At 34.3% G+C, this 27,413-nt stretch overlaps 2 pseudogenes; both read left to right on the top strand.

The window, feature by feature from the left end:
- The first annotated feature begins 563 nt into the window (after positions 1 to 563).
- On the top strand, positions 564 to 7,281 carry LOC120216556 (annotated as a pseudogene).
- Positions 7,282 to 13,803: 6,522 nt separating this feature from the next.
- On the top strand, positions 13,804 to 17,595 carry LOC120216590 (annotated as a pseudogene).
- The last annotated feature ends 9,818 nt before the right edge of the window (positions 17,596 to 27,413 follow it).

The raw sequence follows: 27,413 nt of genomic DNA, 5'->3' as shown, positions 1-27,413 counted from the left end.
AGATAGAGAGACGAATTTGAATCAACCTATATAATAAAAAGATAAATGGATTTATTTAATGATAAATGAACTAAAACAGAAGGATCTTATAGGTATTTTCGCCAATATAGAATTTGCTATTAACGAATGGAATTTGCTTGTATCCAGATTGTTAAAGATCATGGATTACATTTATGTTCCTTATCGATTTCGATATGATTTAATTAATGCTTTATTTTTTTTTAATTTTGAAAAATATAACAAGAGATATTCGACAAACTTAGGTAAATAATCAAAAAGAAGGAAAATCAAACAGAATTGAAGGAAACTGTGTACGTGGCTGTTCAACAGTAACAATACCGTAGAGTCTAGTTGGTCAAAAGAATCAGCACCGTCAATTCCAGAAATATTCATTTTTGGTCGGGCCCAAAACGTAGTCTTCTCATTCCTATAAATAGCCATTTCGATCCTTCATCTATTTGCAAACCTCAAAAGCATCAAAGATCAGCAGCTCTCACTTCCTTTATTTCATTCAAAACTAAACAAAACCCAGCAAGAAAAGCTGATTTTAAGGTGGTGTAACGATGTTGTCTAGCAAGGCTAACGCCGATACTCATGGACAAGATTCTGCCTACTTCCATGGATTGCAAGCTTACAAGAAAAATCCTTTTTGATCAGGTTGAGAATCCAACTGGAATCATTCAGATGGGGCTCGCTGAGAATCAGGTGATTCATTTAACTCCACTGATGCATAATGTTTTACTTATACCAACATTTCTTTATTATTCTAAAGTACGTAAGAAATTTTGATAATTAGCTTTCATTGGACCTGGTCGAATCGTGGCTAAGAAAAAATCCAGACGCCATGGAACTGAACAAGGATGGGGTGTTGCGGAAGACGGCTATCGGATAGAGCAAAATCGCAACTGATAATTTGAGAAAATAAAAATGAAGATAAAAGAGACACAAAATTTACGTGGAAAACCCCTAAAATTATTAGGGTAAAAACCACGGGCAACGGTAGAAGAATTTCACTATGAGAAAATAGGAATTACAACCTCTCTCGATCTACCAAGGAGAAAACAATGATAATTCTCTCTTGATAAAAAGGAGAAAACAACTCTCAAAAACTCTCTAAATTCTCTCTAGTATTGGAAGAAAGCTAGAATGCTTTGGGATGGTTTTGAAGCTAAATGAGTTAGGGTATTTATAGTTGAAACTTAAGGACTAATTTGTAAATACCCTAAATTACAATGACTAAATTTGGTAATTTACCCTTTACCAAAATTCAACAAAATCAACTACTTTTTGACAATTTCTATTAGGTGGATTTTGCTTTCAATTTTCGGTGCCTACCCTTTGAATTTTCAACAATCTCCCACTTGAAGATTTGATTGGAATAATCATATCTTCACACCATTCTTTCTACCTTGTACCTTCATGTTGCTTACGTCTCTGACATACCACACGAGGATCGACACCAAGTAAATTTATTAGCGTTGATCGCCTTTGTCATGAAATCTGCTATGTTGTCTTTGGTATGGATCTTCTACATATCCACTGTTCCTTCTTCCACCTTTTCACGAATGAAGTGGTACTGAACTCGTATGTGTTTTGTCCTTGAATAAAATGCTGGATTCCTTGCTAAATGCAAGGCACTTTGACTGTCACAAAAAAGAGAAACATGCTCTTGATTGTGTCCAAGCTCCTCCAATAACATCTTCAACCAAATTGCTTCTTTACTGGCTTGTGTAGCTGCTATATATTCTGCCTCTGTTGTGGATGTAGCCACAGCTGACTGTAATTTTGAAACCCAGCTTACAACTCTACCAGCAACTTTGAACACATAACCTGTAGTAGATTTGCTTTTATCCAAATCCCCTGCATAGTCAGAATCTACATACCCATTGATTAATAAGTTTGATCCACCGTAATATAATGCAACATTTGAGGTCCCTTTGATGTATCTCAGGATCCTCTTTACTGTATTCCAATGCTCTATGCCTGGATTCGCCATGTACCGACTAACCACTCCCACTGCTTGTGCAATGTCTGGTCTTGTGCATATCATAGCGAACATTAAACTTCCCACTGCTGATGCATACGGTACTCGAGACATCTCCATCCTCTCTTCTTCACTGCTAGGACTCATACTGGAGGATAACTTTAAGTTAATAGGAAGAGGGGTAGAAATTGGCTTACAATCTTGCATGTTGAATCGTGACAAGATCTTCTTCAAGTAATTCTTTTGTGAAAGCCAAATCTTCCTATTACTTCTGTCTCGGTGAATTTGCATCCCTAGAATCTTGTTTGCTGATCCCAAGTCCTTCATTTCAAATTCCCTAGCCAGTTGTGCCTTCAATTCTTCAATATGATCTTTTTTGGGTCCTGCAACCAACATGTCATCTACATGCAACAACAATATAACAAAATCGTTATCACTAGACCTCTTGAAATAAGCACAAGGGTCTGCGTTAAGTCTGTTGTATCCAAGGCACATAATGAAGGAATCAAATCTCTTATACCAACACCTCGGCGCCTGCTTTAGACCGTACAGAGATTTGTTCAACCTGCAAACCAAGTTCTTCTTTTCTTCTTCTTCAAAACCTTCAGGCTGGAGCATATAAATCTCTTCTTCAAGATTTCCATAAAGAAAAGTTGTTTTAACATCTAGCTGCTCTAGATGTAAGTTCAATGTAGCACACATTGCCAAAACTACACGAACTATTGTTAGTCGAACCACATGAGAAAATATTTCATTGAAATCAATACCTTCTTTTTGAGCATATCCTTTGACCACCTGTCTTGCATGATACCTCTACACTTGATCGTCACAATTTCGCTTGATTTTGAAAACCCATTTGTTACCAATTGGTTTCCTTCCTTGTGGTAGTAGCACAAGGTCCCATGTATTATTTTTATGAAGGGCTTCGATTTCTTCTTGCATCGCCATCATCCACAGTGAAACATCTGAGTTGTGTATTGCCTCCTGGTATGTTGATGGCTCACCGTCCTCTGTTAAAAGGCAGTATGCAATATTACCTTCTATAACATAATCTGAGTGCCAATTGAGACGTCTTCTCACACGATCTGATTGACGAGTTGTTGGAGCTTCAGAACTCTCTGGTTCTTGTTCATCATGTGCTGGTTCTGCTTCAGAAGAATCTCCTTGTTCAACCTCATTTTCCACATGTATATGTGTAGTCTCTGACTTTTCAGCGCTATCATCATCTTCTTTTCTTTGTAACTTATCTTCTACAAAGATAACATCCCTGCTAATGATCACTTTGCGGGCAGTATGATCCCACAAGCGATACCCCTTTACTCCATCAGCATACCCCAAGAATTTGCATTTCCTGGATTTTGGATCCATCTTTGAAATTTATTGGGCGTTGTACATCACGTACACAATACTTCCAAATACATGGAGGTTTGAATAATCAACTGGTTTAGCAGTCCACATCTCCATTGGTGTCTTCAGCTCTATTGCAGTTGATGGAGCTCGATTCACCAAATAACAGGCGGTATTGACTGCTTCTGCCCAGAATGATTTTTCTAGGCCTGCATCCCTCAACATTGCTCTTGTTCTTTCTAACAAGGTTCTGTTCATCCGCTCTGCCACTCCATTTTGTTGAGGAGTGTTCGCCACTGTGAACTGTCTTTTGATGCCTTCTTTCCTGCAAAAGTCATCAAATTCTTCACTTGTGTATTCTCCTCATTATCTGTTCTAAAACACTTGATTTATTTCCAGAATCAAGTTCCACCCGTGCTTTGAAGTTTTTGAAAGTTGAAAACACATCGGACTTCTTCTTAATAGGGTACACCCAACATCTCCTGGAGTAGTTATCAATAAATGAGACAAAATGAGACAAAATATTTTGCTCCGCCTAGGGATATAACTGGTGCTTGCCATACGTCAGAGTGAACCAATTCTAGAACACTTTTGCCTCTAGAATTTGATGTGTTGAATTTCAACCGGTGCTTCTTACTTGTTATGCAATGCTCACACAAAGTAAGTGATACATTCGTTAAGCCTGGAAGTAGTTTTTGCTCCACAGGGACTTTCATTCCTTGTTCTGACATGTGCCCAAGTTTCTGATGCCATAGCATTGCAGAATCTGAACTACATGAGGCAACAGAGGCTTCTGCTTCTAGCAAAGTCTCTCCCTTCAGCATGTACAAGTTTGCTGCTATCTTTTCGCCTTTCAGCACCACAAGCGCTCCACGGAACACCTTCATGATTCCTTTCCGTGTTTCAATCTTGCTAGCATTATTATCCAACAATCCGTAGGATAATAAATTTTTCTTCAGGCCTTTCACGTGCCGCACATCTCGAACAACTTTAATTGTTCCATCATACATCTTCAATTTGATGTTCCCACGCCAACGATCTCTAAGGCATGATCATTGCAACTATACACAGATCCTCCTGAGACAGGTTCATAATGATGAAACCATTCTCTTCTTGAGGTCATGTGATATGTTGCTCCCGAATCAATGAGCCATATATCTGCAAATCGTTTTCTTCATTCCACGGTGGTTGACGCTTCACAACATAGAGCATATCCATCATCTGAAGTGTTTGCGGTATTGCCTTGTGGATTGAAGTTTTTATTTAGACTCCAACAATCCTTCTTCAAGTGACCCTTCTTTCCACAGTTGTAACACTTTAAATTCTTCTTGCTCCTCGACTTCGATCTACCATGTTTGTGACTGCTGCTTTGGCCACATTCTGTTGATCTCCCTCTCATCGTTGTCATCGTTGTCAATGCTTCTGCTTGTTGCAGATTTACTTGTCTGTCTTCCTTGTTCTTGCGCCGATTTTCTTCTTGTAGAACAGCAGCTGCAACATCATCAAAGACTAGACTAGTGACATTATTGTTTGTCAAGTTGATGATAAGTTGATCATACGAATCCGGTAGACTTTGAAGTAGAAGTTCAGCACGTTCTTGTTCTCCTATTTTACAGCTTAAGGATGTAAGCTGAGAAAATAAGGTGTTCAGTGTATTTAAGTGCTCCGTCACTGAAGTAGATTCTGACATACGGAGAGTGTAAAATTTCCTCTTAAGGAAAATTTTATTGTGCAGCGATGTGGCCTCGTACAATTTGGTGAAATGATACCATATCTCCTTAGCTGTCTTCTTCTCCTCGATGCTTGACAATACTTTATCTGCTAATGCTAGATGGAAGTTTGCCATAGCATTCCCGTCCATCTCATTCCATTTGATGTCATCTGCGAAATCCACCGGTCTTTTATTGATAGCCGCTAGACACCCGTCTTTCCTTAGGATGGCCTTCATCTTCAATTTCCACAATGAGAAATTTATCCCATTGAATTTTTCAATATCAAATTTCGTTGCCATAGATTCTTTTACGGATAGCTCCCACTATTTCACTATCGTGAATAGTTCTCTGGAACCTTCAAAGAATGGGTAATACCTTCTTACTTTCTTATGTTGGAGGATCCACCTTTTGGTGGCAACCACAAAGACAATAAGCAGATATTACATACTCAAATCTGGCTCGGATACCAATTGTTGCGGAAGACGGCTATCAGATAGAGCAAAATCGCAACTGATAATTTGAGAAAATAAAAATGAAGATAAAAGAGACACAAAATTTACGTGGAAAACCCCTAAAATTATTAGGGTAAAAACCACGGGCAACGGTAGAAAAATTTCACTATGAGAAAATAGGAATTACAACCTCTTTCGATCTACCAATGAGAAAACAATGATAATTCTCTCTTGAAAATAGGAATTACAACCTCTTTCGATCTACCAATGAGAAAACAATGATAATTCTCTCTTGATAAAAAGGAGAAAACAACTCTCAAGAAACTCTCTAAATTCTCTCTAGTAGTGGAAGAAAGCTAGAATGCTTTGGGATGGTTTTGAAGTTAAATGAGTTAGGGTATTTATAGTTGAAACTTAAAGACTAATTTGTAAATACCCTAAATTACAATGACTAAATTTGATAATTTACCCTTTACCAAAATTCAACAAAATCATCTACTTTTTGATAATTTCTATTAGGTGGATTGATCGGAAACATGGTCAACTTACTTGTACAGGCACTGGTTGAGTACATGGCCAAAATTAGAAGAAACAAGGTTAAGTTCGATCCCAACAACGTGGTGCTTGCCGCTGGTGCAATCTCAGCTAACGAGACTTTAGTCTTTTGCCTAGCGGATCCGGTGAAGCTATCCTTCTTCCAACACGATACTACGCTGGGTAACTTCAAATATATATCTGTACTGAATTTAAAATATTACTGATGAATTGTAACAATTTATTTACAACTTGTTCCAGGTTTGACAGGGATCTTAAATGGAGAACTGGAGTAGAAATTGTTCCAGTACATTGCTCGAGCTCATATGGGTTCAGAATAACCATGGTTGCACTTGAAGATGCCTACCAAAGAGCTCAAAATCTTAACCTCAATGTTAAAGGAGTCTCCATAACGAACCCTTCGAACCCACTCGGCACAACAATGACTAGAGATGAGCTTAACGACCTCATTGCCTTTGCCATGGAAAAAATATTCATGTCATAAGCGATGAAATTTTTTCAGGAACCGTCTTCGACTCTCCTGGTTTCATAAGCATTATAGAGGCCGCAGTGGACCTCAACCTCGAAAACACAGATACATGGAATAACATTCATATCGTTAACAGTCTTTCCAAGGATAGGTTTACCAGGGTTTCGTGCCGGCATGATTTATTCCAACAATCAAACAGTCGTTAGTGCGGCAACTAAAATGTCGAGTTTCGGACTCGTTTCGTCCCAAACTCAGTACCTGCTCTCCAACGTGCTAGCCGATAAGAAATTCACCTGCAAATATATGAAGGAGAACCTAAAGAGGCTAAAGAAGAGGAAAGAGATGCTGGTTTCGGGCCTTAAAAAGACGGGAATCAGATGTCTGAAAAGCAATGCAGGCTTGTTCTGCTGGGTTGACATGAGACATCTCTTATCTTCTAACACATTCGAGGCAGAAACAAAGCTGTGGGACGAAATTATAAGCGATGCAAGATTGAAATATTTCTTGTGGTTCATCATTCCATTGCAGTGAACCAGGATGGTTCAGGATTTGTTTTGCAAACATGTCTCACAGAACACTTCAAGTTGCAATGCGACGAATCAAGGATTTCGTCGAACGTTCGAACTTAGCGGTGGGATCAAGTTGAGTTACCAGCAAAATGTGCCTAGTTTAAGCAGGAAACTGCTTAGCAACTAGGTTCACAAATTATCACGGTCACCTACTCATCTAGTCAAATTCATAGTATTACCCTTTTTTATTTAATTTATAAATAAGTTCTGCTCCACGGACCACGAACAAACCTAATTGTGACTTTATTGCTGTATGTCATTCGGCATTGTTATTCCGAATCGATCAAATTCTAATGTTTTGAATGTACTTTATTCTTACATTACTCTTTTTTCATTTAAATTAATATATTATCGTATCTTGTTAGTGAATTATAACTTAAATTGTGTTTGATTTGCAACAACTAAGTTACTGTTAAACAAATGATTATTATAATCACCCAATAGGGTATAGGGTATTTGTGCGTTCTTTATCAAATTGTTATGAGTTTTTAGAACAAATACTACATCTTATAATCACCCTAGATTAATAAGAAAAATTGTGTTTGATGTGTTCAAAAAGTTTGTGGAGTAATTCACATGATGAAAAATAAAATTAAGAAAAAATTAAGATCTCGATTTAGCCCAAAACTACTAACCCTGGAATTAGGGTGTTACATATAATCTTTGTATAAACTCAATGTGCAATAAAATTTATATTTATTTTGATGTTCTAGCTTGTCTAGGGCTATAAATGAGACAAGACATATTGTGAGCTACTTGAGATCGACTCGATCAAAGCTCGATAAATACTCGACTCAAAAAGCTCGAGAGCAGTTTGAAAATATAATATATTATGATTTTATTTTTTTAAAAATAAATTATTAATAATATAATATATTAAGATTTCATTTTTACGATTTATGATAATAATGTACCATAATGTTTTTATTCTAAATACAAAATTTGAATTTGTAGAGAAAATGAGCAACAAATTTTACACGATTGTCCATTATAATGGACATATTAGGGAAAATGAGGTCAGAGTTGTTTTTCAGTCTAAAAGACCTATAAATGTGTTCAAAAGGGTTTGGCCCCCTCTCACCGGGGCTCGGATAGTGAAGGGATTAAAGGAGGGATGGACGTTGGTTGTGTTATCTCGATCTGTTTTGAGTTCTATGGGAAATCACATCGAGCTTGGTTTCTTATTTTCGTAAGAGGATTGTTCTGTTGCTTGATCATTGTAACCTGTCCCTTCTAACTTGGTGTCGTAGTCTTTAAAGACGACCTATCGGTGACCTGCATGATCCTATTACTTGACATGAGAAAGTTTCTTTTAGCTGGAATTCTCTCAACAACAATTTCTTTGTCTCATAGCGACGACCTCTTACACTATTTGACTGACAGTTGTTTCTTTTTGTTTATGTTGTTTAGGATTTCCAATGTTGGTCATTTTCTTTTTGGTGTTTGAGCTCATTCAGAACCCTGAAAAAGAAAATAAAAAGAAACTTTAAGCAACCAAGCTAAAACCTTCGTTTATAAAGATTAGTGTCAACACCGATTTTCGCCTGAGCGGGGAAAGACCGATACCGACTCGGGATTTTCTCTTTGAAAATCGTTTTGAAATGTGAGGAGTCGCCACCAAACTTTTAGGTGAGATTGTGTTGAAAACATTTTGATGTTTCGATATAATAAATTAAGTTAAATGAATTTTAAGATTTACAAAAGGTTTTCTAAAGTATATTCGATATAATTATTCGAATATCAAAATATTACTCCAAGTCTTTCAAAGTTAATTTTAATCCTTACTAAAGTGTAAAAATATGTTAAACAAATTTACAAAGTATTTCGAGCCTTAATCGAGTCAAAAATCATTTCTTAATTAAAATCAAACCAAAATGGGCAAATTGCCCACAGGGAACCGATTCCCCCCCAAGGGGGTACCGATTCCCCCCTGAATGGTTTGACTCCGAGAAATAACAGAATGCTCGGAGGGAACCGATTCCCCCCAAAGGGGTATCGATTCCCCCTATTCAACAGTCAAAATATTTGAATTTTACACTGAGAGAATCGATTCCCTATGAGGGGGGTACCGATTCCCCCCACGCTCTAAGCAGTTTTATTAATTGTTTTCACACTTAAACGGCTCCATTGACTCCACTAATCATCCCCAACATTCAGAATCAATTTAAGGAGTATTTAAACAAGCTTAGAAGCCATTGATCAAGAACAAGAAACAACAATCAACAAGAATCAAGAGAGAATCAAAGAGAAAGCATCAAACCTCAAGTTTGAGCACATTCAAGCCTATTTCATTCAATATTCATTTTTGCTTTCAAGAACACTTATTGTGCTCAATTGTATTATTCTTGAGTGTTCTTTCTTTGTTCTAGAATTGTGCAAACACATTTTCCTTGTGAGGTTTTTCATTAAGTTTGCAAATTTGTAATATTCTCTTTGAGAAAGAGTGTTCTCAAGAATTGGGGTATATTCTTGAGGGAGTTGTAAGGTTATCTATTTGCCCTCAAAAAGAAAGAATAAATTAGTGAATTTGTTGGAAAATCCTTAGTGTGGATAGCTAAGGTAATGGACGTAGACTTTGGTTGAGAAAGTCGAACCACTCTAAATCGTTGTGCAATTACTTTCAATTTTCTGCAAAAGCTTCCACCAAATTTTTAATTTCCAATTCACCCCCTCTTGGCCAATTCCATCGATCGATTAACTCAACAGATTGGAACACCGTAAAAACCAGGTGATTTTAATAAAATACAAAGTTTTAAGGTCTGCGAAAATCCAGAAATCAGGTTCGGGAGTCAGTTACGCGTGGGGAAGGATTAGCACCCCCACAAACCCCCAAAAATTGGTACCTAGTTGATTACCCTATATTTAAAATCGGAAATTTTGAGTTCGATCTTTATTTAATTTAAAAATCATTAAGGATGCAAAGTTTGAAAAGGGTATTCGTTTATTGAGACCGATAACATTCGCCCTCGAGCGTAAATGCGGAAGATCAACTATTTTGTCTAATAACCAAACATTGCCTCATTTTTAGAAAACATGATGTGGTTTTGAAAATGATGTCGACTGTTTTAGGGAATTACCAGTAGTCACCCCCTGCGAACGATCGCGGAGGAGATACTATTAACTCTTTAATAAGTGAACAGTGCCTTAGAGTTTAAAATAAAATGCAATCAGACAAAATTTTATTCAATCCTAATTAATCTAAGATAAATTAAGGCTTTTTCTAACTTAAGGTGTCAAATTATGAGAATTAAGGAACCTAGGGGGCACAAACCTAAATGTGAAGGTTCTAATATTAATCCTATTTGATTTTAATTAATTACTGAATCGAATAACCACGATTGTCCCTCGAGCGTTTATGCGAGGGCCAACTCGAATTATCCCCTAAATTAAAAGAATAATTTGAAATATAAACTAAAATGGAGGTTTTATTATTAATCTTAATTAATTATGTCAAAAATAAAATTCTAATCGAAATTTAGGGACTAAAAAGTCAATATATAAAATATGGATTTCTAAAAGATCTAAAAGTTTAAGGACCTAAATCGACATTTCTAACGTTAAAGGGCCAACCTAATTATTAAATTAATTTTTTTAGAAAATATTAATCATTAATTAATTTTAATCGAACAATTGATTCGAGTATTCGGGCGTATAATGCGAAAACTCGACTCCAATTGCCCCCTAATTAAACTATAATGTCATTCTAATTTCTAATTTTGATTCGACTATTAATCTCAATTAAGAAATAAAATTTAGAATTAAAACTATAAAACAAAACAATTAAAAACAAACTAACAATTAAAACAAAAGATAATAAAAATTAAAAATATAAAATAAAATAAAGATATAATTGCAACAACAACAACAACAACAAAACCTTATTCCCATGTGTAATTAGGTAAAGGGGAGGTAGGGTAATAGGCTTCCCCCAACGCCAGGGTTGAGAGCAGCTTCCGTGGAAGACCTCCGACATTCAGCAAATTAAAGATAAAGGTAAAATGCAATGCATGTATAAATAAATAAATAAATACATAGTTGAACAATCTTCATATGCAGTCCTCATATGCACGTTTGTAATGGGAAGTAATCCATGCATTAAAATATCTGCATATAGACAGAAACGTAAGACCCAACTAAATTTAAAAAGAGGGAACCTGAAGAGAATGATACACAATAGTCAAAGGTAGCAAGCTACGATAAGGAATAAAGTCTAATAGGTTAAAAACCTAAACTAAGGCTACACTACTCCGCTACCCTAGTTCTAAGACTTCATAAATTCTAATGAAAGAAACATATATAAAGTATAAGTCATGGAAATTATTACAAAGGCATTAAAAAGAAGACAGAGATGTTACACCCTATGTCTGTGACCTGCACTACTCGACTACCCTGGTCTTAAGTCTCCATACTTTCCTATCAGAGGTCATGTCCTCGGTAATGGCTAAATCCTTCAAATCAGCTCTCAAGCAGTCTTCACACTTCCGCCTTGGTCTTCCTCTCCTTCTGGCACCGTCGACTGTAATCGACTCTACCCTCCTGACCGCATCCGACGGTTGTCGCCTAAGGACATGCCCAAACCACCGTAGTCTTCCCTCCCTTAATTTTTCGGATACAGGCACCACCCCTAAGGACATCCTAATAGCAGAGTTTGGTGTCATGTCCCACAGAGTTCTACCACTTGCCCATCGTAGCATTCTCATTTCTGCGGCCTCCATCCTCCTTACGTGATCCTTCTTGATTGCCCAACATTTTGATCCATACAAAAGCGCTGGTCTTATTGCCATTCTATAAAATTTTCTCTTATGTTTTAGAGGCACTCTCTTGTCACACAAAACTCCAGTAGCAGCCCTCCACTTTAGTTATCCTGCCTTTATACGATGTGTAACGTCATCATCTACACCCCCATCTTTATGTATCATAGACCCTAGGTACTTAAAACATTCTTTTGAGGGGATAATGTGTCCCTCTATGCATACTTCTACATATTCATCATTTTTATTTTCACTGAAGTTTGAACATAAATACTCCGTCTTTTCAATATTGATCCTTAGACCTTTTACTTCCAAAACTCAGTTGGTAGAGCACAAGGCTCTTAACCTTGGGGTCGTGGGATCGAGTCCCACGGTGGGCAATTCATAATTCGGAGGTCTCCCATGGAAGCTGCTCTCAACTTGGCGTTGGGGGCAGCCTACTATCCTACCTCCCCCTTACCTTATTACATATGGGAATAAGGGTCATCTAATATATATAATTGCATAAATATAAAATAACAATGACTAAAATGTAGGAAAATAAAAGTTAATAACTAAATTCGAAAGTTAATAAAATAAATATGCATATTCGAAACAAATAACAAAGTAAATGACCATAGTGTAAAAGAAGATAAAATAAAGGGGGCTTAAAGATGATTTTACCCTAATAATGAACAAAACATAAATTTCTAAAATTATGAGAACATGGATTGAAATTTACCCTAAAACAAGTGATTAGCCCAAAGTCCAAAATGGCTTTACTTTTTCCTCCCCAGACTCCATTTCTGCATGTATTAATCTCCTAATCTTCCTTCCCTCTTTTCTTCACTCACCCTTTAGAACTAAACTAACAACTCAGCTTGACAAAGCAAAAACCCCATCATTTGCAAGCTCACCGCACCGACACCAAGTCACGAACCAACATACGCGATGGTCCTTCCACCTTAAATCGGTACCAGTTATTCCACCCTCCAACCGATGATACGACTACCCCGACGAGCACACCAAAAGCAAGGTAAATCTAAAATCCCTAACTTATTTATTATATTTTTTAGAAATCGATAATACTTACATGCACAAACATGAAAAAGAACAGGAAGAATCATAAGTTTAGATACTTTTGAGTTGCGATTTTCGGTTTTTTTTTTATTGCTAAAAATCTATGTATTTCAAAAAAAAATTGAAATTGCTTTAGAAACGAAATATTTTTGTATTTCCTTTGAAAAACGAGAGAAGAAAGCCTTACAATTATTTCACTATCCATGTTGTTCGAATGGTTTTCCTCTCTCCTTTTGATTACATTTTGTTTGGCTTTTTAAAGCTAAACTTTACATAATTTCAACACAAAAAAAATTACAAATCGATCCTACGCAAATTCAGGAAACAAGGATGATGGGAGTAGATATAGTAGGTGAGCTGCTTTTGACTTTTCATTTTGAAAATTGGTGATTGCAATTAGGTTGTGCGTCAACTTATGATCCGGTGTTTAAAACATTGACAAAATATTTGGCGATGCAGCAACTATAAAACTGTAGGGAAAAGACTCACCAAAAATAGTTAAGACAGTTGCGGTTGCACTACTCTAGTTGAGTACAAGCACAGGACAGACAGGATTTCATAATTTTTTGTGTTGTCCCCCTTAGTTGTCGCGCGGTAGGAAATTTTATAGCATTCCCCCTATTTTCCGTCTTTATTGTTAAATCAGTCATCCAATAAAAACATCACAAAAGTGGCTTGATGATAAATTCCCTAAAAGATTTATGTATCTGAAAATTGGTCAATTTTATTTTTCTTCTCAATTTCTTTTTTCTCTTCTTGTTTAATTTTTTTGAAGCACAAACGTAGCGTTTGGGGTTCATTTCATAAAGAGGCTTTGAAGTTGTTCTCTTTCCGATGGTTTCCAACATCTTAAGCGAATAAATATCGCTTCTGCATTTGGGAACCTTTTTTAAACTTGTATGGCTTTTATTATTGGCCAAGATATTAGCATAGGTACTTGTTTCTGCATTACCATTGTCATGATAAGGAATTCATGTGTTTGGAGAAAAATAAAAGGGACATGATGTCATTCAATGGCCATGTGCTCAAGTATTGACGTTTGAGACAAGGATTTAGGGGATTGAGATGGACATCGGTGGTCTTATAACGTCTGCCGGAATCAATATATCTATATGTGTTGTGCTTTCTTCATTATATTCCGTGCTAAGAAAACAACCAAGCAACGCAGGTGTGTATTTCACACGGAGATTTATTTCAGAACCAATACAACATGATGATCCTTTCGGCCTTCATAGATTCGTGCCCTCAGCAGGATGGCTCATGCGTGCCTGGCAAGCAACCGATGAAGAATTATTAGAAGCTTGTGGTGTTGATGCTGTAGTTTTCATGAGAATAGTAGTTTTCAGGTCAAGTCACTCGGTTGAAAATTTTAATTATTGAAGTACACTCACTTAACATAAAATTTACAACTGCTTTGGTATTTCTATTATCAGTGGCTTGTGTCTGATTTTGGTTTTGCCGGTTCACTAACTGTTGTTCTTTACAGTCTTAGGATATTCATCATTGCTACTGTTGTTTGCATTTCTATAGTGCTTCCCGTGAATTATTATGGAAGAGACATTGAGCACAAGAGTTTCCGTGTAGAACCATATGATGTATTTACTATTGGAAATGTAGAAGAAGGTTCAAAAATGTATGTCATTTTTGAATCTATTACTGTTGTCTTGCCATTGATTGAGGAAAATCCATCATATATTGAATGTTTTCTTTTCAGGCTTTGGGCGCATTGTTTTGCTTTGTACGTCATATCCTTCTCAGCATTTGTTCTACTTTACTTGGTAAGGATGCTCAAATCAAAATATATTATTTCCAAATAATCTTGTGTATAGTTTTTTCCTATGTTGATGCGTTCTTAAGTTTCTTCTAGCATTAATCTTTTCTAGCATTCATTGAAAGATTATTGCTTCTATGTAGGAGTATAAAAGTATCACTAAAATGAGGCTAGCACATATTACTGGATCTCATCGCAATCCAAGTCATTTCACAATTCTAGTCCGTGGCGTTCCGTGTTCCCAGGATGAATCGTATAGTAAGTCGGTGGAAAATTTCTTTTCGACTTATTATCCAGATACATATGTGGCTCACCAGATGATATATCGGCCTAGTACAGTTCATAAACTAAAGGTATTTCTAATTTTCTATACTTATTCTTCTCTAAACATTCACTGCTTAACACACAATATTCATAATTTGTAACACGTTCTATGTATATTCTATAACAATTTTGTCTTTGCAGAAGGATGTCAAGAAGATGTACTTAATGTTAAGACCCACAGAGACAGAGTACGTACGGATCGATAAGCCGTGTTATCTTTGTGGAGGAACTGCACATACCTTTAAGGTGATTCACAAAGACAACAGTAGAAGTCAAACCAGAATTGATGACTTGCACCCAACTCAAATAGAAAAGGTTAAAAATCCTGGATTTTTTAATCTAATAATGTTGATTTCACTGTTCTACTAGGTATGCCTAAATAGGACATAATTATGTTTGCCACTGATAACAAATAACTCTTTAGTGGATATAGATCTGCTCCTTGCCACCCCAGGAATTTCTATCATTTGATGCTACATTTGAGCAACTAGTTTTCTGTTGTTTACATAAAGGCCAGAATTTACCATAACTAATAATTCTAATTATTGAAAGGATATAGAGATATAGCAGTGACGTTTACATTATCTTTGATGGCATTGTGATATCCTATGTTATTTTGACATCTGATACAGGAATGTCCAGCTGCTTTTGTTTTCTTTAAGAATCGTTATGCTGCTGTTATTGCTGCACAAGTCCTTCAATCATGGAATCCCATGTTATGGGTGACACAATAAGCTCCAGAGTCGCATGATGTTTATTGGTCGAACCTCGGCATAACATACAAACAAGTTTGGTTCCGTAAAATAGCAAGTCTTCTATGTGCTTTGGCCCTTGTGTTCGTCTTCTGTTTTCCTGTTGCCTTTGTTCAAGGTTTGACTCAAGAAGACGTGCTAAAAAGTTGGTTTCCACAATTTAGAAGACTTCTAGAAAAGTGAGTATGTGCCTGTATATCTCTATTGCAAAATCAGTGTTAGCTTGTTAGTCTCTCTACTTGTTTGTGCAAGGCTGATGTCTGATGCACCGAATTGGGATACAGAAATCAAAAGTGGCGATTATTGTAGATGACTTGCAGTATTTTGATTTGTTTCTAAAACCTATCATGTTTGTTGTGTTGAGCAGCGAGTTCGTAAGCAGGGTGGTAACAGGTTACCTACCAAGTGTGATTCTGATAATGCTTATGTATATCGTTCCACCAATCATGATGATGTTATCCAAAATGGAGGGAAATGTTTCGCGTAGCGAGAGGAAAAGGAGTGCATGCATTAAAGTTTTGAACTTTACAATCTGGAATGTTTTCTTCGTTAAAGTTTTGTCCGGATCCTTTATCCAACAAATGAGTGTTTTCTCGAAACTTCAAGAGTTGCCTTTTCAACTTGCCAAACAAATGCCCGACCAGGTAAATTTTCCATCACTCCGTAATAGATAACTTAATACCCTTTCTTTCATCTCCTCAATAAAAAAAGTAACCTTTTGTACCTTTTATATAGATCTTCAACTTGTAACTGTGCCTATTGTTCTATCTGCAGGCTGCCTTCTTTACGACTTATGTTCTGTCATCAGGTTGGGCAAGTTTGGCCAATGAATTAATACAACTCTTTAGTCTTGGAATTTCTTCAGAAAATTCATTCTAAGAAGTAAGGAAGAGCCCACTAATATTGCTCTAAACTTCCCGCACCATACTGAAATTCCACGAATGCTTCTGTTTGGACTCCTGGGCTTCACTTTTGCTATTCTTGCACCCTTAATCTTGCCCTTCTTGCTCATTTACTTCGCTCTTGCGTTCCTTGTCTATCGAAACCAGGTTTGGTTTTGTCCCATGCATTCAATGTCAATAATTGAGACAAGTGCAAGAGGGATAATTGAAGTTATCATGTTTTGTGTCTTCAGATTCTCCATGTATATGTGACAAAATATGAAAGTGCGGGACTGTTTTGGCCTGTTGTCCACAACACAACAATCTTCTCTTTAATGTTGACACAGGTCATTGCAGTTGCGGTGTTCGCCCTGAAAGAAGCACCAATTGCTTCTGGTTTCACCATTCCCCTCGTAGTTTTCTCCCTCCTCTTCAATGAGTACTGCAGGAAGAGGTTTTCCCAGGTTTTCAAGAGGAGCCCCGCCCAGGTAAGCATTGGAGAACTCCCCCATCCCAATCCTTTGTTTTGGGTTGGTTGTTACAGGTTCTTATAGAGATGGATCGACGAGATGAACAGATGGGGAGGGAAGAAGGGTTTTACAATCAGTTGCGATCAGCATATTGTCAGTTAGCCTACATTACAAAGGACTTGACCATTTCTGAAGATTTTTCCAGAGCTGGACCCAACAGGCATCGCAAAGATGATGAAGATGAGAATTCACCCAAATCAGGTCAGTTCTTGCTGATTCCTTCCTTCCAGGATCCATTAGTGATCTGATTGAACCTTGGGTTTCAAATTTTTTTCTTCAGGAATTCACCATATTGAATTACAGGAATAGCTGGATGAAGTGAAACTGAAACGTATGTATAGGTGGAAGTGGAAAATTAGCAAGTGGGGTGTGAAGTAGGTTGGGTCTAGAAATGATTTCCCTCCCCATTATGATCCCCACAGACATGATCAGAGACCAAATACCCTTCGATACATTGTACAGTTTGATATGTATACTACACGTTCTGTATTTTCAAGGGAAAAAGTAAATAGCGTTCAATTTGAGAAAAAAGTTAATTTCTTTATCATACAGTCATTTACTTTTTCGATGAACGACCGTAACAAGAAATGAAACCAACAATGTTGTAACGATACAAACGGGTACAATTTCGTAACTTTAATAGGTAGTAGATGAGTATAGATTTAGAAAATGGTATCCGCGGGTAATGACGGTATGGGTTTGAGACTTTACTCGTCCCGAATCCATCCGTCCCACATCCGCCAGCCCATTAAATACCCGTTAAATTTTGGATCATTATAAATTTAAGTATAATTTTAGGGTTTGTAATTTATGTGTGTCAAATAATAAAAATATTATGTGTTTGTCATTTATGTTTCTAGGCTTTAATTATGTCTTTTACTATGGCGTTTTATGTACTTTAAGATCTATGTTAACACTTAACTCAAATAATCTTTGGTTTATTTTATTATGTTTTTTAATAGATGTTTTTTTTTTATGTTTGTTGCTTATGTATAACTTAAGGTTGTTGTAAGGAGGGTTTAGCCGGGTACATCTCCAGTTTGATAGTGGGTGTGGGGATGGATTTGAGAATGTACCCGATTGGGCGGGTGTGGATTTGAAAAATTTTTACCCATCAAAAGTGGTGGGCGGGTGGTGAATTAAAAAATATTAGGTGAGTATGAGAATGAGGATGTGATATCCGTACCCAACCCGCCCTTTTACCATCCCTAATCATAATAATGGAGGAGGAACTCATAATGTATTATTTTAAATATAAAAAATAGAAAAGTAGACGTACTGTTCAAATTAATTACCTAATGCGTTGAATTGGTAGCTCATGTTGATATTTCTACCACACTGCCAACACCATTATTAATGGGACTCCTAAAGCTGCGTTTGTTAATAATACTAATGGGTTTCTCTATTGCTCCATAGGTTTCTTAAATCCGTTTAGCAGAAAGGCTTGGTTTAAGGGATGGGTTTTGGATCTGCTGAACCAAATGGGATGAATATCAACCAAAAACTCTGGCTCTAAATGGGCTTTCTTTTTTTGTCAGCAAGTCTGAGAAACTATTCCAAAACTGAAAATGGAAGGCAACCATTTTCTAGCCTATGTTTTAATTTAGAATAAAAGTACATTGTTAGTCACTAAACTTAGGTATTGTATTCATTTCAGTATTCACCTATAAAATGTTTCAATGCAAGTACTAAATTTTAGTTTTGAGTTCATATAAAGTATTACGTTGATTTGGAAGCTAAAAAAATATTTTTCATCAAAAATTAGATTTTTTTCATCTATTTTAGCCGTTTCCATAAATTATCATTTTTCAGTTTTCTTTTGCGACCATACATACTGATGAATCCGTCTTGTCGTCCTCAATCACTTTTTCTGTTTAATTTTTTAAAATATCTTTAAATTTTCCAAAATTAAAATATAAAAAACCTACAATTTTGTGTAGTTTGGGGTGTTTGTTTAAAGATTTGAATGGTGAAAAATATTCTTTTGAGAAAACAAACAACATAGATAGAAACTAGTCTCACCAAATAATCGTCAGAGGAGATTAGAGCTTTAGACCCTCGGATATTTGAATGATTTTTTTTATTTTAATTGATTTTCGTAGAAAAGCTATCCAAGTAGAAGAAGAAAAAGTGAAATATGATATTGCCGTAAATAATGCACGGTGATTGGTGTTAATTGACCAACAAGGACAACTAGAGGAGTAAGCAATAGATAACTATCCTATTCTCCATAAAAGTTTGTTTTGTCCATGGAGATGAACCACTTCTTCAGTTATAAGTAATGATGTGGTTTCTATTATTTGTTAGTGTTTTATTTAAAAAAAATTAATTTATATTTTCTGATGGATAAACTAATATACATATAAGAGTTTATATGTATATAGAAGGTCAAGAATGAATTATAACTAATGATGTGGTTTATGCCTTTCAAGATTTTCTAGGAATATACCTTGCTCTTAATTCTTATAACTACTACAGTGATAATATCATTATATCAAACATTGCATGCAACTGGTGACAATGGCGTATTTAGAAATATTTTTTAGCATGAGCATATATGTAATAAGGAAAATTTTTGTATGAGTAGACATAAATAAAATTTCAGGGTGAACATCTTTAATAAAATAAACAACTAACATAAATAAATTTGAATTTCAAGACGAGCACAAATAAAATTTTAGGGTGAGCACCCTTAATAAAATGAAAAACTAACATAAAAAAGTCAGATTCTATGATGGTCACATGCCACCCTGAGTTCAACATACATCTCCCAGTGACTAGGCATATATATAAATTAATTTAGAGTATACAATATAAACTAACAAAATTCCTCTGCCTTTTTATTTATTTTGGTGCTCCTTTTGTGTCTCTTTTGTGTGTCTCTTTTGTGTGGTTTATGCCTTCCAAATGTTTTTAGGAATATATCTTGTTCTTAACTTTTATTTAATTTAACACCGTTTCTTTTCATCTTCACCTTATTGTTGGATTAAAATCTATAATTATAAACACATATTTATAATATATATTGTTAGCATAAAATATGATATAAATTAATTAATCAATTATGTTATAAAGTCGCAATGTATTAGAAGTTTCATGGAAATAAAAGTGTAGATACTATTAAAGTTATATTTATAGTTCGATGAGGGTCATAGTTATAAATATAGGCAATAATTGATTCTTAAATCAGCTATATAAAGGGGTTATGATCCCCAAGAAATAGACAATCTCATATTTACTCTTATCCCGTTAGAGAGTTTATACTCGAGAATTTTGTCTATTGGAAGATCACAACCAAAGAAAGATTCAAGGATTTCAATCTATCAATTAATTTAGGTACGCTTCCGCATTTAATATTTATTTTATTCTTGATGATTTGACATTATTAGATACTGATTGTTTTTTCATATTTATTATATGATTTTGGTTCTAACAAGTGGTAAATCGCCTTGTCATGTTAAATCGTTAAGAATTAATTGATTTATTTTTTGGATTAATTTATCTTTTGAGTTTTTATGAATTCAATTTTAGGGTTCAATTTGGCTTTAGTGTGGATTCATATTCGGTTTAGTTTTGTTTTGCGACAGTAATTGTAACAAGTTTTAGAATTGTGGCATTTGATGAGTGATATCATCTTTATTCTTTATTATTATTTTCATATATCAAAATCCAGTAAGGTATCACAATGGAATATATTTTTCACCTGTTTTGGATGAATTCTTAAGTTATTATTATTATAATAATTTTTAAGGATAATTTGTTTCGATTCTTATATTAAAGATTTGCAATTACGATTTAAAAATCGTAAATTTATTATTAATCTTTTATTAAAATGCTTTGATGTGTCTGGTTTAATATGATTGGCTCGTTAAGTTCTTGCAGTTTAGGTTAATAAAAGTTTCAATTAATATAAAGATTTTGATACTTAGCAATTAAGAATGCAAATCATTCGGTCCGATTTTCTTTTATACTGCATTCTCAAGTTTTGCTTTTAGGTTCTCTGCATGTTAATGTTGTTTTAAGTTATGCCTTATTGATTGAATCCTATAATGCTTAGCTGGAATATTTATTAATGGTATAAATTCGGACTAAATTTCTAAATATAATATCCGGTTAATTATAAAATTGGTTTAAGTTTATTGTGTCATGTTTTAAATCGGTTTAATTTGGTAAATCCATTCTTGAGGAACGATCAACGATTTAAGTTTTTTCGGTTTCTAATAACGTCGTTAAGACAACCTTATTATGGGTTACTTCGGAAATCATGACGGGATTAGAAAATTAAATTTTGGTTTTTGACTGTTATGGATCATAGAATAATTTTTTGGTATAGATATATTCGATTCAATTTGTTTTTCTTAATCTTTGGAAAATATTTATTTCATTAGTATGCACTTTTGTCATTTGGTAATTTATAAAGTTAAGAATTGAATTAAATGCATGTTTAAGGAATTCTTTAGAAACAATCAAAGACTTGAGTTTTTTTATTTTTCATAGCACCATTTATGTAACCTTATTTTGGATATTGTAGTGCAATAAAAAATTTCAGTTTTGACATTTGATTGTTATAGAAATATTAAATTTGAATACCAATATTTATTTTGAGACGACTTAATTAAAGCAATAAATCATTAAAGTGGCCTAAATTATGGAAAATATTTTATATAGGTTTGTACATGTAAATTAGGATATGTTAGTATTGATCGGCCCAAAGGAAGATTAATAGTTGACATAATTGCATGTACAACTTTGGTAATAAGCATGCGATAATTATTTTGTTTGATGCGTGAGTAATAAATCGACCCAAAAGAATATTTTTTTCTTAACATGTTCTTATTATCAATGTTTGGTTATCGCATCAGATATCACTTAAGGTGAATATTTTGTCTAAAGATGAAATATTAATGGACATTTGATATCTTGAGATAAGGTTCAAGTGTATTCAAATTTATTATTATTTTGGTCATCTTTTAATTTAATTAAAAAGATAAATTAAGATAAATTGATTTGTTGGCAATATTTATATTGTTAATGCAATATATGTATATATTCAATTCTATTTTCAGTTTTAATTGTTGGTTATTAGAATATATATATTTGGAAACAAATTAATTCATATTACGACTATGTCTGATATTTTGATAGATTAGTTGAAACATAATATCGCCAAAGTAACCTCTTTTGTGTAGACTGGTTTATTTGAAATATCAAGATGATTATGTGTTTCTTGTGATTCATGCATTTATTAATTAGCCTAGAGGAAAATTAATATTTGGCCGAATTTCAAGATACACATTTGGTAATAACATGTGACAATTATAAAGTTTTTTTGTGAGCATTACATTAGTCTACAAATTAGTCTATTGTTCGACATAACTTATTGTCAATATTGGTTACTACAACAAGAGTATCGTTTACAGGTAATAATATTGTCCAAAGACTTGATATTGACGTAGTGTTTGGTATCTTGTGATGGGAATTAACCATTATTTTGAATTTATTTGTTTACTTAAGATGTGAGCTTCAATTTTATTTATGTTTTGTTCTGTATTAAGCTAATTATTTATTTATTGTTATCATAATATTTGCTACTAAACATTTTCTGCTCATGCTTAAGAAAATGAATCTCAAGGAATGAGAAAATGCACTTACATAAGGCTTTGGATGTATGAACATAGACTTTGCACTAAGGAAAGAACAATTTCCACCTCTCATGGGGTAACACCCTTAATTGGATTTTGAGAGGTAAAACTTGTTCAAATTGTATGAGTCTAGTGGTCGTGAAACATGACATTTTAGAAGCCTTTAGGGTACATAATCTAAAAAGATAACTAAGGCTAATGGTTTCCTTGACGAAATTGAGAAATGTTTTTTTCCGAAAACAAATGGTTTAAATAACATTATTTTTTACTTCTTTGATGTCTATAATGTATAAGGGTCAAGGAAATGTGATGGAGTACATTATGAATATATTTCATTTTACTTCAAGACTTAATACATTTAAGATCGAGTTTTTCTAAAGAATCACTTGTTCTTGTAATTTCAGTATCCCTTTTTATAGAGTTTAATCAACTCAAATGGATAAATGAACTCTAAATGGGCGCATTTTTCATTGTACGCAAGAGGAAGAAAGGTTGAAGCATAATAAGTTTGAAAGTATTCACTTGAAAAGTGCATATAAAGATAAGGGAAAAAATAAAACCATAATGTAGTTGATAAGGGTCAAACTCAAAAGAGCCAATAATATGTTACAAATGATTGTTCTCTTTTGAGATAAGTTAGAACAAATGAGGAGAAATTGAATTTTAAAACATTAAGCTACTTTGGTTATTTTGAGCGATCCAAGGGTTATAAGCTTTATGATATCATAATTAGGAATATTTTTAAAGTGAGATTTATAACATTATTTTTATGGATGTTGAGTTTGGAGGGAGAAACAAGGTTTGAGGAATTGATTTTGAGGAGGAATTAGATATAAATCAATTCATATTATTATTTTTGATGATATCCATGTGTTCATACATGTCGTTAATCAAGAAGTGAATCTAGAATATCAACCTTAAGGAAGAACAAACTCAACAACCTCAAAGAATAAGTGTCATTCAGAAGATCCACAAGATGAAAGGAATATTATGTTTCTACAAGAAATAAGGATGATATTGGAATGATGGAGGATGATCTAATCAATTTTCGTCATGTCATAAAACTTCTGGCTCTTAAAAGTGGATTAATGTCATGTAAGAAGAGTATAAGTTCTATATAATATAATAAAGTTTGAGAACTTATCACATTACCTGAAGGTGCAAAGCTTATTGGTTGCAAATGGATATTTAAAACCAAAATGGATGTAAATGGTGATGTTTATAGGTATACCTATAAGTCATGTCTTGTATCTAAAGGATATACTCATAAAGAATTCATTATTATTGTAGAGACTTTCTCTTTGGTTTTATTGAAATACTCTTTCAGGATAATCGTGATACTTGTTGCTCATATTTAATCTTGAGGTACATAAGTTGGATTTCAAAATGGTAACATTGATGAAAACGGTGCAATTAGAAAATTGTGTTTGGTCATACAAAATTAATGATATGCAAATTAAGGAAATCCATTTACAAGTTTAAGTATACTCTTGTTAATTGTATAACAAAGTTCACCAAGTGATTATCTTATTTGGTTTTGAGATAAATTTAGTTGATAATTGTATATACTATAAATTCAGTGGGAGTAAGCCACATAATACTCCTTATTGCTAAAAGAAACAAGTTTAGACTTGATTAGTGCCCTAAGGATGATTTTGAAACTAATGAATTATTAAAGGTTACTTATTCCTCAAAAGTAAATGAAGAGTTTAATGAATACTCTGATTTATACACATTCAGATACATCATATGATTTTAGGATATTAAGCAGATATTTAAGCAATTTGGGTATGGATAGTTGAATAGCAACCAAATTGATTCATACAATACATTTAAGAACAAAAATATTACATGCTCACATATAAGAGGTCTAGTAAGTAAAAGATCATCAGATTTATGGACTCTGATTTATTGAAATATGGATGCAAAATTTTGTTACATAAATTGCTAATTATAGATTGATAAGAGAACACACTTGTTATTTTGTGACAAATAAGTTGCAATCTTTTATTTCATATATAATAGAAACAACTTAAAGTCTAAGCATATAGACATTATGTTTCTGGTTGTTAAAGAAAATTCAGAATGGTTATGTGTTTACAGAGCATATTGATATAAACTCATAGTTGGGCGCTTACTAAGAAATTGTCACCCAAGGCCTTTCATGAGCACACTACTCATGTGAGTGTAATATCATTTGAGGATATTCGGTTTTAGTGGGAGTTTGTAATTTTAATGCTCGTTTGTTATAGACACAATTTCAGTTACTTCAGTTTAAGGATATTTATGTTAAAGTTATTTTCTGTAGAAATAAAGTTTATTTTGGTTTATCCATACTCTGGTTTTGGTAAAATTTTATCTCACTAATGTTTAAAGAGGACCAATTGGAAATAGACATGTGTGGTTCACATTGCATGTAATTTCCATGCTGCACTCCATGGTTGATTTATGTAATTTGACTATGTTTGTATACGTGACCATTAATCAGTCTAGTCATGATAGATATGACAAAGGTCGCTTTGATCCTATATAGATATAGTTGATGAATGAGATTGTTATAGAATACCTATTGTATGATAACAAGTTTTGAGCTCTCAAGGTTAAACATTTATCAGGAAATATATGTTGCCCAAGTGGGAGATTGTTGGATTAAAATCCATAATTATGGGCACATATTTATAATATATATTGTTATCATAAAATATGACATAAATTAAGTAACCAATTTTTTTTATAAAGTCATAAGTTATTAGAATTGTCACAGAAATAAAAGTGTAGTTACTATTAAAATTGTATTTATAATTCGATGAGGGGTAGAGTTATAAATATAGACAGTAATTGATTCTTAAATCAACAATATAAATGGGTTAAGGTCACTAAGAAATAGATAATCTCATATTTACTCTTATTCCCGTCAGAGAATTTATGCTCAAGAGAATTTTATCTTCTTGGAAGATCATAACCAAAGAAAGATTCAAAGATTTTAACATATCAATTAATTCAGGTATGCTTCCACATCGAGTATTTATTCTATTCTTGATGATTTGACATGATTAGATCATTATTGTTTTTCATATTTATTATGATTTTGGTTATAACACTTATCCCCAAACTTAAGCATATTTCATCCGATATAACACCCTTATTTTTTTTGTTTCTCTCGAACTTGGGAGCAAGTTAATGAAATGATAAAAATGGAACCAATAAAGATCAAAGTTAGGAGCATTCTAGACTGCGCAGTGAGTATACTCTATACCTCAGCAAAAGTTTAATATCATTCACTACAACAAAACTGTTCTGTAGCGACTGTTTTTGATAAAACGCCACAAAAGTATTACATATAGCAGCGTTTTCAATCCAAACGCCACAAATTGAGACTTTAGCGGTGTTTTTGGTGAAAACGCTGCAATAGAGTATAAATATAGCGGCGTTTTTGTGGAAAACGTCGCCATAGGATGGTATATAGTGGCTTTTTTAAAAAACACGCCGTAATTAATAATAGTTTTTGCGTCGTTTTTAGACAAACGCCACAGAAAGGTTAAACAATAGTGGCGTTTATAGTAAAAATGCCGCAATAGAGTAGACATTTAGCGGCGTTTTAGCTAAAACGCCGTAATATAGTGTTAATGTAGTGGCGTTTATAACACAAACGCCGTAACCGTAATAGAGTGGTAAATTAGCGGCGTTTTTTGTATAAACGTCGCAAAAAACATGTGATATAGTGGTGTTTTTAAAAACGCCGCAAAATGTTAAATATATTATCCTCCCTTTTCTCCCACCCAAACCCTAAAATCATTTCAACTCTTCTTCCCTCACAGTTTCTTCTTTGGTACAACAACGACCCTCACACGATTCCAAGCGACGTCGTCTTTTGTCTATCCCGGCGACCAAATCGGCCCTCTCACCAACGAACTATAACACAATTCCACGGTTTGATCCCTCTTATCACTAATGATCTTTTTCAATTTTGTTTTGGTTGGTATTCTGAAAATGGGGAAAACCCAGAAAGCTAACATATTTGAGATAAAAAGTGTAGGTCTTGCCTTGAGTAAGAGAAATTATCGTCAGAATGTCTACGTGGCGTCTTTGCTCTGACGATGGATCAAATTATCGTTGGGAGGCCATCGGTCCGGTTTCGCCGTTGAAACTCGATGATGAATCGACAGGAACTCATATTGGTCCATACCCTTCCATGGCCGATCTTCTACTTGAAGGTAAAATTCTATGAATCTTTATGCCGCTATATTTCCCTTTTTATACGGTCACTCAAATTTCATAGATCGTACGCATGTAGGATCTTCGAAGCTTATTGAGAATGATGATAGAGAAATGGATAGATACCCTATGTTTAGAACCGAATTTGATAACTCTGTGGCGTTGAAAGAATCTTCAATTGCAAAAGCAGTATTGATCCTCAATGAAGACGATGTTGCCTCTACTGTTACTCCAAGTAAACATTTATATCATCTATTTAAATATATTTTAATGTTTGATTCAATTCCCAAGCACCTCCAATCAAGTTTTATACTATAGGTGGAGGGTCGTTATTTGTTTCAAGTGAAGCACTGAAGCGCGCAAGGAGTCTTCTTGGTGAACCGGAGGTAGGAGATTTATT

Source organism: Hibiscus syriacus, unplaced genomic scaffold (assembly GCF_006381635.1).
Source record: "Hibiscus syriacus cultivar Baekdansim isolate YM2019G1 unplaced genomic scaffold, ASM638163v2 tig00110162_pilon, whole genome shotgun sequence".
NCBI classification, from domain to species: domain Eukaryota; kingdom Viridiplantae; phylum Streptophyta; class Magnoliopsida; order Malvales; family Malvaceae; genus Hibiscus; species Hibiscus syriacus.
This window is presented reverse-complemented; position numbering and strand designations above follow the sequence as displayed.